Consider the following 13073-nt stretch of genomic DNA (forward strand, 5'->3'; position numbering starts at 1 on the left):
CTCCCCGAAAGGGCTGCACCTGTAGGCAGCCGGCCCGGCTTGCCCGCTCCCTCCGCCGCGCAGCTCCCCAGCTCTGCCGGGGCCGGGCCCGCCGCCGCCCCACGGGACACAGCCAGCACAGCCGCCCCCGCCGCGGCGCGGGTGTGGAGGGTGGCGGTGAGCCTCGCACCTCGGCGTGTGGCCCCCACACCGCGCCCGCTCTCCTTGGGGCAGGAAGGCTGGCTTCGCCCTTGCCGCTCACCGTCCCCTCTTCGACGGGATCCTTCCCGAGATTATATTTTTGGAGGGGGCGGGGGAGGGTAAGGTTACACGGTGCGTTGCGGACCTCCGAGCAAGTCCTCCCACAGCGTGCAAGGATTTAAAATCTGGGGTCCGTGCGCCCCCTAAGCGTGAACATCGCGCAGCGCATCTCCTGAAAAATAAATAAATAAGTGCGTGTGGCTTTTGAACTGCCCACAGACTGTGACAGAGAAGGGGGGAGGGAGGGAGGGAAAGAGGGAGGGGGGGGAGAGTGAGAAATGCAGAGGCAGCAGCCGCGGTAGCGGCAGCATTGCTCCAGCAGGCACTAGTCACTCCAGTCCCGGCGAGCGAGCGGGGGAGAGCCACAGCACTCAGAGCAAGCCGAGCGGGCACTGGGCTACCTGGGACTCTCTTTGTGACACCCCAGCACACAAATACACAGAGGGGGAGAGCGGAAAAACATAAAAAGGTAAGAAGCGGTATATCTCACTTATGCCATTTATATAGCAGAGCCCGAGAGCTTTTGATTTTTTATCACACCCCCCCCCCCCCCCCCGCCCGTGTTGTCTCGGATGTGGAGAAAGGAGACAGATGTGCGTTTGAATTGGAAAGAGTGGGGAGAGCGGAGCAGACCGGGAGCCGCCTGCCCGGGCACATTTTAGAAGTATCGCTGCGAGGAGCTCGATTCCTCGAGAGGGAGACCGCCCAGGAGCGGGTTCGAGGCACAAAACAGACGGAAGGCTATGCCGTGAAATTTAAATGCCCGATAAGCCTTTCTTGGGGTGGGGGGGGTGGGGGCGCGGGTAGCGATGGGTGTGGTGGGAAAAACAGTGGTTTATGTCCAATTCCTTTTCGGTGCCTTGAGTCTGTTTCCGAAGAGAAGCTGCTTAAAAAAAAAAAAAAGGATCCCCAAACCTCTCCACGAAACGAAGCGCTCGGAGAAGAAAACGCACCACGCTAGGAACATGGCAGGGCGGCTGGGGGGGGGGGTGGGGGGTGTCGGTGGTTGGTGCAGGGAGGCGCCGGGGGACCAGGCGGCTTGCGCGGGGGGCTCGGCGGGGCCGGCGCCCCGGTGCCGGGAGCGCGGTGCGGCGCTGCGGGGGGCGGCGGGCGGGGCCGGGCGTGCGGAGGAGCGCAGCCCGCGGTAGCGGCGAGGCGCGGGGCGGCGCGTGCCCATTGTGGCTCGCAACAATGGGATTGTTCTCAGTGAAGCAGCGAAGGAGCGGCGCTGCCTTCGCGGTCACGCGTGCGCGTGGACGCGACGGCGATTTTGATCCCTGTTCTTGGCGGGGCGTTATGCCAGGGTTTTGAGGGCTCGGTTGCCCCGAGTCCCGCCTGGGCAGGGGCTACGGACCGGCCGGCAAAATGGGCAGGGACCGCCGCTGCCTCCCCCCGGTGCTGCTCCGCTCACGGCGCCCCGCTCCTCGGTGCGCTTCTGCCATGAATATTCATCGAATGCCGCCCCCCTCTTCCCACAGACCCCCCCCCCTTTTACCCCATTTTCCGTTTTTCCCCACCAAAGCAAGCTACACCTCCCCACCACCTTTTTTTCTTTCTCCTCCCGCCGTGTCGCCTCTCCCCACGCACACGCGTGTTTCAGACGCGGCTCCCGCAAGGAACTTTCCCCGTGCCTCATCTGGGCGTGGCGACTCACGCGGGGGGGGGAGGGGACAGCCATCCACCCACCCGCCACGCCGAGTGGGCGCCCCGCGGGGGCCGCTGCCCAGTGCCGGGAGCGCGGAGCCTGGGGGGGGGGGGGATGACTGACGCCCCACCGCCCCTGCCCGCGCCTTTGTCTCTGCCCAGCGCATGCGCGGAGGCGGGGTTGGGGCCGGCGGCGGAACAAAGGCGCCGCGCTGCGCTGCGACCCCCGGGCCGCCCCCTCTACCCCCTCCCCCCCCCCCCCGCACCCCGGTCTTGCCGGGGTTTCACCCGGCCCCGGGGGAGGTAAATGGGGGCGTCCCAGTGGGACGCCGACACCCTTCAGTGCCCGCACTGCGCCCGGCTTATTTTTGGCATCTGGTACCGTGCGCGACGGCGGAGCGGACCCGTCCGTGTCCCCCCGCCCCGTGCAGCCCCTCACCTCGCCGAGACAAAATCTGGCATTTTTGAAAAGGAAAAGGAAGGCGGTGCTGCCCCCCGCCCGCAGCAGGTTTCGGTCGGCGGAAGGCGAGTGGCTGCGGGGTGCCCGCAGCGCTCCCCCGCCCAGGGCTCCAACTCCCCCCCCTTTCCCCCCGCAAAACGGCCTTTGGGGGGCGGCGCGGAAAAGAGGGAGCAGGGGGGCCCTCTACAGCAGCGCGGGTCCGTTTAGGGGTCCTTTCGGTCAAAGAGGGCGGAGTGGGTGCAGTGACCGTGCCGCAGTTGGGTGCCCTGTGAAGCAGCCACGCCGCGGGGACGTGCTTGCTGCCGGGCTCCGTCTAGGGGGAGACACTCGTGTTCTGCGTGTCCGGGCGGTCTCCTGAAGCATCTCCCTCTGCCGAGGGGAAGCAATCTTTCAAGAGGAAGATTTTTTTTTTTTTTTTTTTTTGGGGGGGTGTGTGTGTGTTAGTGCGACATCTTGAAATCTCTTTTGTTCGAATTGTTGCATGTCGATGCTGGCATCGGTGCTCGTTCCTCCTCCGCACCTCTTCCTTCCCAGCAGATGCTTTTGTCCAGAATTCGTATATATGTTTCTCTTTAGGGTGAGCATGCTGAAGCCTGTTGGAAATGGGTAATTTTGTAAGCAAATGACAGTTAGTTTCTGACCATAGAGAACGGGTGTATTTGTCAAGCCGGAGTTAAAGATGACAAAAGAGTATTGTGAGTGGGCTCCAAAACAGAGGGTGGCAGGGGATTCTATTGCTTCCCCTCTAGGGTGATGAACATTCACTGGAAAACATGCACCCCAAGGCATGATTACTTGGTATTTCCAGTGTTTTCAGTTAAGGTCTCTTCTGAAGAAGCACTGCCATCGGAGCCCTAAAACCTGTCTTAAGGTCCCCTCTCTGCTTGCCAGATGCTGGCCAGGTACCACCCAGACCAGTGGCCAGGCTTCAAACACTGAGGGTTTTTTTCCCCAGTATAGCTGTTCCCCATTAAGCACGGGAGCGGTGAGATCGTCGGCTGGGAGTGCCATCTGCTGCTGCTGTCTCCAGTGGAGATACCTTGACCCACACAATCCTTTTGTATTCAGGGTATTTCTGAGAATTTTGGGCAGACCCTCCAAGCTTTAGGGGTGAGGGAAAAGGAAGAAGCAAGGACATGACCAAAGGTTTTTGCACTTGCTGTCTCTACTCATTGTCTCACAGAACTTCGTATGAGGGAGAAGCTTTGCTTTGTGATCTTCCTACCTACTGGATTGCATGCAGTGAATATTTTCGTTTTGTCTGGCTGTTTTAGTTTCACTGCAGAGCACCGATTCTGGTCTGTGGACAGAATAAACCCAAAGCGTTGAGTAATTCATGGTGTCTCTGTCTATTCTTGTATGCTTCATGTATGAAATAGGTGATTGTGTAATTCAGGGAAATTGCACGTAGCTGCCAAAAAGCAATCATGCAGCAGATTATTCTGTTGATACGAACCTCTGAGCATATCATATCCAGTTAAAATAAAATCAACATTAAAAGGTAAAATTGGTAAAATTACTGTTCCTGTTATTGCATGAAGCAATGATCAGGTGCGCTTTTTTTTCCTTTTATTTTTTTTCTTGCCTCTCTTTCCATGCGTCTTTGCGTTTGAAATGCAACACCCACTGAAGCAACCTGGTGATAAGATTGATTTATTTCAGAAGGTGGCATACCTTTGGAGCATTGCCTTTCCCTGAGATTATAGAGTGTGCACACTCAATAATTTCAGAACCATTTCTAGAGCTATCTGTAGTCCTTAAGTATTTGTGTGTTTTGGTCTTTCAACATTAAGTCTCTGGAATAAATTGTATTTTCCAAGTGAAGCTTCTTGTGTTTGTGCTGTGTTCCACTAGTAGCTTTGCCCCATGCAGTAAACCATGAAGTCCTTCAGCAGAGCCTCCTGTGTACAGGACTGTTTCAGTCTGAACAATGCTAAATTCTTCCCTTGTGCAGGCATCCACCCATGCCCTGATGGCAAACACCCATGGGATTTTCCCATGAAATCTTGGGAGAGTTCTGTGTGGCTACATTTTCAGGCATTTAGCTACCATTGAGCCACTAATTATTTGGAAATTTGCCATTGAAAACTGATTTTGCACTAATTTTGAAAACAGGTATTTCAGAATATTTTTTTTCTCCATCTGGAAGAAGAGGACGCTACATTTGTACGTAAAAATTTGTGCGCAAATCCCAGGTCTTGATTTAGGTCTGTAGGTGTAAATGTGGTGTCCTTGGGTGCACTGTAAATTTAATGGTTAAAATCTGAGTTCTTCAAGTAAGAAAACTGGATGCTATTAAAAGGTAATGAAGAGTTATCAACCAACATTCAAGGCCCTACCATCATTCCTACAAGGGTAGTAAAGGCAGGCCATTTTGAAGTACTGTACAGATGCATTAAGACAGCTTCATAACTAAAGAAAGAAAACTTGGGGGGGGAGGGTTGCTTCTTCTCTGTCAATCAGGGATGACAAGAATGAGGTAACAAGTAGAGAAATCAAAGAAATTCCTGAAAGCATTAGAGACTTGAAAATAGAAACCATATGCAGCATAATAGAGGTTTCATGCATTAGTAGGAAATGCTTTCAAGATTAAAAAAAAATGCAGGGGGAGGAAGGGGGGAAACACCTTGTGCAGAATGGAAAGGACTTTAAAGTCTTCTCTACAGCATCTTGTATCTCACAGCTGTCTGTCTTAAAAACGTGATGCCAGCTAAGCTTCTTACTTCAAGATGGAGAAATGCGGTTAGTATAAAAATGTAGCTGCTGGTTATTTGATATGAAAATTCATGAGTTTAAAATAGAAACTGATTGATAGCAACATGATTCCTCAAACATGAAAGATTCCTGACTTGCCAGACTCTGAAAATAAAATCCTTTGACTTTCTTCAGCACACCAATAAATGTAAAGAGATACTGATTTGTAACACATGTGGAATGGTCAGGTTTTGCCTGGGAGCAAGATGTGTAGTAATTCCCTCTTAAGTATGGTTAATGGAATTTAACTCTGAGGAAACAGTTTTATTAATAAAAACCTTCTGTCTTAGGATATAAATCAGACGCCAGTCTCTTTTGATGTCTTTGGGATTGTGTTCTGCAGAATAGAAATGAAGTAGGCTGTATAGTTGATCTGACTTGTTGGGTGTAGGCTACCAGGTACCTCACCAGCGCTGCAGCGTTGGGAAAGCCACATGCTTTTCAGTCACACACTGCATAGTTTAGATTTTAGCCTGGTAAGTAGTGCCACATATGAGTATGATCTGCTGATCCAGGGATTTATTTTGGTTTACCCTGTAGGAATTTGAATGTCTTTTCAAAAAATTAGATTTTATGTACACTGCCCTAGCAGTTGTTCAGAGCAGCGTGTGCTTGGCGCTTAATGTAAACCGTAGGACTGATGGTAGGAGCTTCATTTTGATTACAGACTTGCTGTCCTTACAAAGGATGCAACACTGAATGTGTAATAAGATTGGGACTTAACCACCTACCTTTTGCTACTTTTTATAAGTATGTTGATGGATGCTTGCTAATGATGTCATGATGGTGGCTGCAGTACCAACGCATTGGCAGGAAGAGGATGTGAATGCAATGTTGAAGCATAACCTTTTACTCCAGGCAAAAGCCTAGGAACTATAACGGCAGTGCTTCCCATAGGATTAATTTTAATGACAGAATTCTATACCGTCATGACTTTACATGACAAATGGAAGCCACTTCTGTACAAGTAGTAAAATCAGTGGGCTGCTGGCCATGTCCTGTTTCAATAGTCCTTAAATGCTCAATGGGATGTGGAGCATAACCCCTGCAAAAGGATAGAGCCTGGGTTTAGGTTGTGAATTTATTTTCTGCTGTTACTATTTTCCTTAGGTGATTGGTGGGTGAAGGAGGGACTCATATTCAAAATTACATCTGGATGTTATTAACTGTTCTAAGATGAAGTAGAAGATGGTCGCATGGCAGGATGCTGTAGATGTGCATCTGCTAGACGAATTTGATTGCTGAACTATGGAGAAGAAATCAAGCAAAGTTAGACAAGACAAAAAATGGATCAGCAATAATAGAACTGATACACATCTCTCTCATCTAACTACCTTAGAAAAGCATACACAAATGCAAATCAGGATGTAGAAAATGGTGAAAACCCAGTTGCGAACACATCAGGGGGAGTAAAGCCATGAGAAACCCTTTGGTACATCTCTTTGTCCAAGACAGACTGGAGCCTGAGAATTGCTACATCAGCTTCCTGTAATCATCCTTCCTCAAAGCAGTGAAGCAAGTCATTCCAGGAGAAAGAAAACAAAACCAGAAACAGGCTAGAGGTGGTATAAAGCTAGGAGTCTGGAAAAGGATAGGGGGAAACCTGTCACCACTAGATGTGGTGCTCAGATGATTTTGGCATTCCCCATTCATATGCAAAGTTTCCTGTTGCTTGTATTTTGGCCAGCACTGGTTAAGTGCATGATTGACTTCTGCTACTAACTGTGCTGAGCTGGTGGGAGGAAGCAAATTCAGTGAGCTCTGAGGTGGGGAAAACAGATCTTCTGGGTTTCTGTGCTGTCACCATAAAAGCTGAGGCAAACAGGGAAGATGTGCTAGTTGCTCTAACAATCAGGCTTCCGAACCAGATGGGCTGAGAGAGTGGGGCTTGTTCTCCTCCAGCAGCATCGCTCAGCCCTGTGTGCAAACTCCGCAGCAGTGAACGTACAGCCCGCGCTGGGAATAGCTGCTCTCGCTGAAGAGTGGGAGAAAGCTGCCCGTTGGCTACTGCTTTCCTCTTCACATCTACAAGCCCTGTGAAGCGAGGGAGACGATGGCTCCCCAGAGTGTAAAAATGAAAATCTGGCCAGATTTTCCAAGCTCTTCCATTCCATACTTTGCTTGAGATGGAGGAGAATGTACTGCTCGTTTGTAACTTTGTTTTACTAGGAGCTTTCACTAGGAGCACGTGAGGCCTCTGCAGTGTCCCTGAGTGCCCAGGATAGCCCCTGAGCCTGTAATTCAAATGCTTGAATTAGCGGACTGAAGCACATGTGGAAACTCTTTCCTTGTTTGCAGTCCATACGTGCTCTGCATAACTCCAGCATTCATAGCTAAGAGCATCCTGATGGCTCTAGAAAACTGCATGTAGGATGCGAGAGTTCAAGGAGAGTGAGAATTTGTCCATGCAGACAATTTTTTTCTGATGGATCTGGTATTATTTGCAGGGAAGGATTTATCCATTCTCTGTTCCTGCACTCTGTTCCCTTTTCTTATTTCCTGCTCTCAGGGATCTTCACCTTGAAGAAAACAATCCTACAGTGTAGAGGTATCAGCAGAACCCTTTTAAGCTGCTTGTGGCCATCTGATGTTCCACCAGTATTGTACGTTTTAATGATTTCCTCAGTGCTGTTTTCCCTAGGTGATATTTAGAGGAACATTCAGCTTTCTGCATAGTGGCTCCATGCTTTACATCCAGTTGCCTTGAACTGATGACATTGCCTTAATGAATAATACTTTTAGAACCAAGCTAAGAACTGCCATGTGCACTGAAATACGAAAGCTCACCCGAATGTAGTCTTTCCCCGTGCATGTAATATTGAGTAAAACTTCAACAGAGCTCAAGAAAACTAATATTACAGTATTTTTTTTTATAAGCACTAGAATAATTATTAGGTCACTGAAAGTTTAGCTGTCATCCTTTTCTGTGGATGTCAGTGACTGACAGATTCATGAACAAATTATTCGTGGTGATGGCAAGAGAAATGTGACACTCCTCAGCGTGTCTCATTCCTGACTGAACAATACACTGTATTGACAATCCACTACGGCACAATGTCTTGAAAGTGGCCTTCAGTGTTGAGGTAGCTTCTGTTACCAAGGGTTCAAACTCTACTGCAAATCACCTATAGGTGTTTCTGTAAACATCTCTTGAAACCATGCTGTCACCAAGGCATTATGGAGAAAAGCAAACATATCAGTCAACAAATGACAAAGATAATGGATCCCCCTTGCTTGAAGCAAGATAAATATTGTCTCTTTAAATACTTGCCATCTCTGTTCTAACTTGGAGTTGACAGATGGAGGATGGTGTTGAGGGAAACGAACTGGCTTTGCATGTTCTCCCACAGCCATTGACCGTGTGAGGCAAGAGGCTGAACATCCGAGTGCCTCACCATCTAAAACACAGAGGTGATAGGGAGCAAAGGAAGTTCTGCACTGACAGATTTGTGGTTCAGGAAGAAAGTCTTTCCAGGAGTTTGCTGTGAAACAATGACAGTAAATTTACAATCTGAAAATAGAAATATTTATCTCAGCAGCTTTTATTTCTTTTCTACTTAAAAACCAAAGTTATTTGGCACATTTTCTTGTGGTTAAAGAAGCCACTCAATATGCTTCTTGGTCGAAACTTTGTATTCTAACATGTTGGGATGTACCTTATCATCTCTGTGCATATTTGTGAATGTGTCACAGTAAAAAAAGTTTTGGTGTCTTCAAGCTAGTGCTTACTCATTTTTCAGCTAACTTTGGCTCTGTATCCTTCCTTGCCATGTCCCTGTAGATCATTTGTCTGTATTTCAATTAAATTATCACAGTGGCTATGTTGCCGTTGCCCTTGGTTATCCTTTCTAGAAGTCCACGTTTTCAGCTGTGGACTACCTCAACCTATTTCAGAGAACACCTTGTTAATCACACAGTAACATGCAATATGTGTGTTAGCAGATATGCAGAACACAGTAGAATCTATGTCATAAGCTTAAGTGTGTGCTGTCATTCCTGTGTAATAAACAGAGATATGAGAACAGAACCACTTATTGCAAAACTTTAATTCTGAACTCTAAAACTAATGCTACTAGACCCCAACCGTTTGCCTGGATATGGCTCCCAAATCTAGGTGTTCACTAGAGTGAGATCATATCAACATGAGAACTTGATCTTAAACAAAGTTTTATGCAAATTCTGTAACAATATGGAAATCTTGGACCTCCGCCAGCCAAAAGCATTCAACACTTTTAACTTCTTATCACTTGAAAAATATTAATGTGATTTCTCCTGCTGACTGAAAGGGAATAGAAATTTTTCCTTTTTACATATTGTTTTAGTTTTAAGCAAAACTGGCTCTTGACTAAATGAAAAAAAAAACCCAAACCAAACCCAAAACCTGTATGTGATAGCTTGCTTTGTCAGTCTTATTTTCAAGAAGAACTGGATTTGTTTGACTCCTGTAGGCCATTATACAGATTGCTGCAAGATCATAATTAAACTACATCGGTGAGTTGCAAAACCTTCCAAAACACACTTTTAGGGGAAACGTTTGCTATTATAATAGACAAAGCTTGTCTGTCAAGCTGTGGCTTTGCTGGGCTGCGTATTGCATAAAGGGCAGTAGCTGTCACAGTTACACTGGCCTGAGTTTCTTTCATAGACAAACCCTTCTTTGGATCTACTTCTAATTGCTTGAGATTTTCATTGTGTCCAAAGAAAGCATAACATCTATAAATGATGTAGACAACAGCATGATTGCTGTGCAAATTCATTATGAATGCCATCAAGATGAGGGCCGTGTTCGGGCCAAATGAGTTCATGATGGCAAATATATATGCCTTTTTTTTGAAGTACAAGTTTGTAGCTACAGACTAAAACCACAAAATAGTCTTTGGTCACTGTGGAGGGTCCCCAAGTAGGGGGCCAGAGAACTGAGGTGGATCAATTTAGATCATCTCCTGTACACTGAGCTCTCAAAGAAGACCAAAAAACTCCAAGGACATTATTTTCATTAGAATTACAACTAGTCATTTCAGTTAATTAACTCCTTAAATAAAGAAAACTTACAATGATTAGAGAACCAAAATAATAGATGAAAGGTTTATTTGTAGCCTGATCTCTGCCCATGAGCCCTTGCAAGTTCCAAATACTAATGTTGGTTTCAAGGAGGCCATGGTTTTCTGCATTGGAGCAAATGTCCACAGTCCTCCCTGGTCCTGAACTTCCTTTCCAGCACCTTTGGGGTCTGCTACATGCTCCTCACAGCATTTTTAGTTCTGTTCCTGAGCTGCAGGTTCCCGGCTTGAATCTCTTGCCTGTCTCACTCCGCCATCTCTGGAAACCTTCTCTCCTCTGAGCAGCCTCAGGGACTCCTCCAGGGAAGGCGCTCCTCTGGCTGCTCGATCTTCTTCTTCCAACAAACAAGTAAAATGAGCCTGGCCACAGGAGCCTTCTGTGCTGTCTTGCAAACACGGTGGCTTTGGTGGGACTGCATCCCTGGGGCAAACAGGGTCTGAAGTGCCAGGCAGCGGCTGCTGCGCTAACGATGTCCGTTGGCTCCCTGCACTGGAAAGGAGACCAAATAGCTAACTTAATTATTACAAATGCCCTGTTTTATATTAATTAATCTAGCCATATGATTCTGGTTCCCTGATCTAATTAGCTAGGGAGATAGTTAAATATAACTTCATGTATCTAGGCGCATTTAGCTGTTTGTGGTTAAATCTGTTCATGGTTCCTAAGAGACTATATTTCAAAGTTATGGAGTCACAGCCGGGAATACCTCCCAGCTGCCCTTCATCTGAAATAAAAAATACAGAGAGTTCATCTTAATTAACATGGTGGAATATTTTTTTTGGTTATTAATACACCTCATCACTTACAAGCACGTTACAGCCTTTCATGGAAACAAGGAGGCATCTTCCTCTGTTCTGCCACTAAGGACTAGCAAGTAACTGTGCAAGTAACTAGCAAGAAATGGGATTTCCGCTGTTGAGCAGATGAACATAACTTTAGCCTCTCTATGGAAAGTATTTACCCTTTGCTCTGTAACAGATGGAAGATGGTCGGTAACCTGAATTAAAATAATTTGAATAATTTGAAACTAATAAATCATAGTAAAAATTCCTTGTCTGTGGAATAATTTCTAATAAAGACAGTACGTGGTAGCCATAAAGAATATATGATCAGAATTGCCATAAAGAAGATTTTGTTGACCAGAAAGGGACAACAAGGATAACAGAGGTCCACTCCCTAGTTGTGCTAAGTGTTTGCAACCAAAATAGAATAAATTGCCTTTTGACTGTGCTAAAATGGACATCTAAGAATTTCCTTTCATATACTGTGCGCTGAAAGATATTACTTGCACGGGTCATATGCCACATAAAAGAGTGATACCGTTCAAGTGGATGCACATGTAAACAATAAGAGTGATCAAACAAGGCCTATGAAAAGGGAAAATGAACACATTGGTTTTGTGCAGTGTAAAGAACAGAATCATTATTTTAAGAGGTAAGAAAATAACCAGCGAGAGATCACTTAAATGTAACTCATTCTGCCTTGGGGCAAGAAGAGGGACTATTGAGACTTCTCTTGAGGTTCCTTCCAGCCCTGTGGTTCGTGGGACCAGGCATATGGGGAACCTTTGGAGCGAGCTTGTTCTTGAGTGCAGAGAAATTAGTTCAGCTGAAACAAAATCATTCCCAAGCGTACTAATTTATTGGCAGTATGTCTGAGCTCTGTTAAAATAGAGATCAAAAGATAAAGATCTCTGCTAAGATGCTTTATGGATATGGTATGTGCTAGAAAGAAATACACAAATAAGGCTTTTCTAGACCTCGCAAGAGGAGATTTAATTTACTGATGCTGAACAGCATAGGTTGTTACACAGAGATTTCTTGTTGCACTTGTGACAGAATTCCTGAAATGTGCTGTAAGTTTGAGCTATTCTTCAAATTGGGTCTGATGTGCAAGAAGGGGAGTAAAGCTTACAAAAATGATTGAGGCTTTTCAGTTCCTAAATTTTATTTCAGACAGTGATATGTAGTCATGTGGCTGTGCTTGAAAATTGTACTCTGTAAGCCCAGGATGAAATTTTGTGACTGCGTCTGAGGACAGCTGTGTAATTCTGATTGATATTACACTAGGATGTCTTTTGTTACTTAATCTATAGGCTGCAGAGACGTTTGCTGGGTTGTTCCACAGATGAGTGGAGGCTCTAACCGCGTAACAAAGGCTATGCACACGTTTTCAACACATGGTTGCTCAAACTTAATGGCATAATAACAATAGCTTTGAAGGTTAAGCCTGATATAAATTAGGCTCATTTCTAAAGAAATCCTTGGTGTGCATTCATAAATGGTTTTGAATAGACTTAGTGTTTAGCTGAACAAATATCTTTGTGCAGTCTATCTTTTGTGTGCAGGTGGGCAGCTGCCGTTGAAGTTCCTGGTTCAATACCAGGGGCTATCCATGCTGCAGCTACTATGGACTATGTGCTTGAAATCAATCAACCTTTTTGTACCTGAGGGCAACCTGAGATTTATTTAGTTTCCATGTGTGCCTACTGGAAATACTGTTGTGCTCTTAAGAAGCAGTTGCAGGTATGTTTCTGTTTAATGAACCAGATTCTTGGCTAGCTGCCCATATCTTGGCATTATTAGAGATGAAGAAATGCTCACCTTCGTTTCGCTGCTAATTGTTAGATTATTCAGGGACATATAGATTTTGAGCCGTGCACAACAGTGTGTACTAAAGTAAAGTTTTCAATGAGGGAGGTGTGTTTGGGAGCAGAACTAGAGCTGTAGGCTTCATTCCGGTTTTATTTATGTTGTTGAGCAGCGAGTACTTGCTTTGAATCTTACTGAATTGTACTAATAAAGTCAGAGCTGTGAGCCGCTAGAATTCCACAGTATTTTGGATGGTTGGGTGGGCAGCACTGATTGAGTCTGATGCTCTTATGTGATATAACAGTGTTTGTGTTTGCAATCAT

The 13073-nt window shown here is 46.2% G+C and overlaps 1 protein-coding gene across 1 annotated transcript in view; it reads left to right on the forward strand.

The window, feature by feature from the left end:
- The first annotated feature begins 512 nt into the window (after nucleotides 1-512).
- The window catches only part of BASP1 (brain abundant membrane attached signal protein 1), a 52323-nt gene continuing 39762 nt past the window's right edge, over nucleotides 513-13073 (forward strand). The window contains exon 1 of the mRNA XM_054818086.1: nucleotides 513-709. The gene's annotated coding sequence lies outside the window, so the exon portion shown is untranslated. The remainder of the gene's footprint in view (nucleotides 710-13073) is intronic.

This window comes from Grus americana, chromosome 2, assembly GCF_028858705.1.
Source record: "Grus americana isolate bGruAme1 chromosome 2, bGruAme1.mat, whole genome shotgun sequence".
Classification (NCBI taxonomy): Eukaryota; Metazoa; Chordata; class Aves; order Gruiformes; family Gruidae; genus Grus; species Grus americana.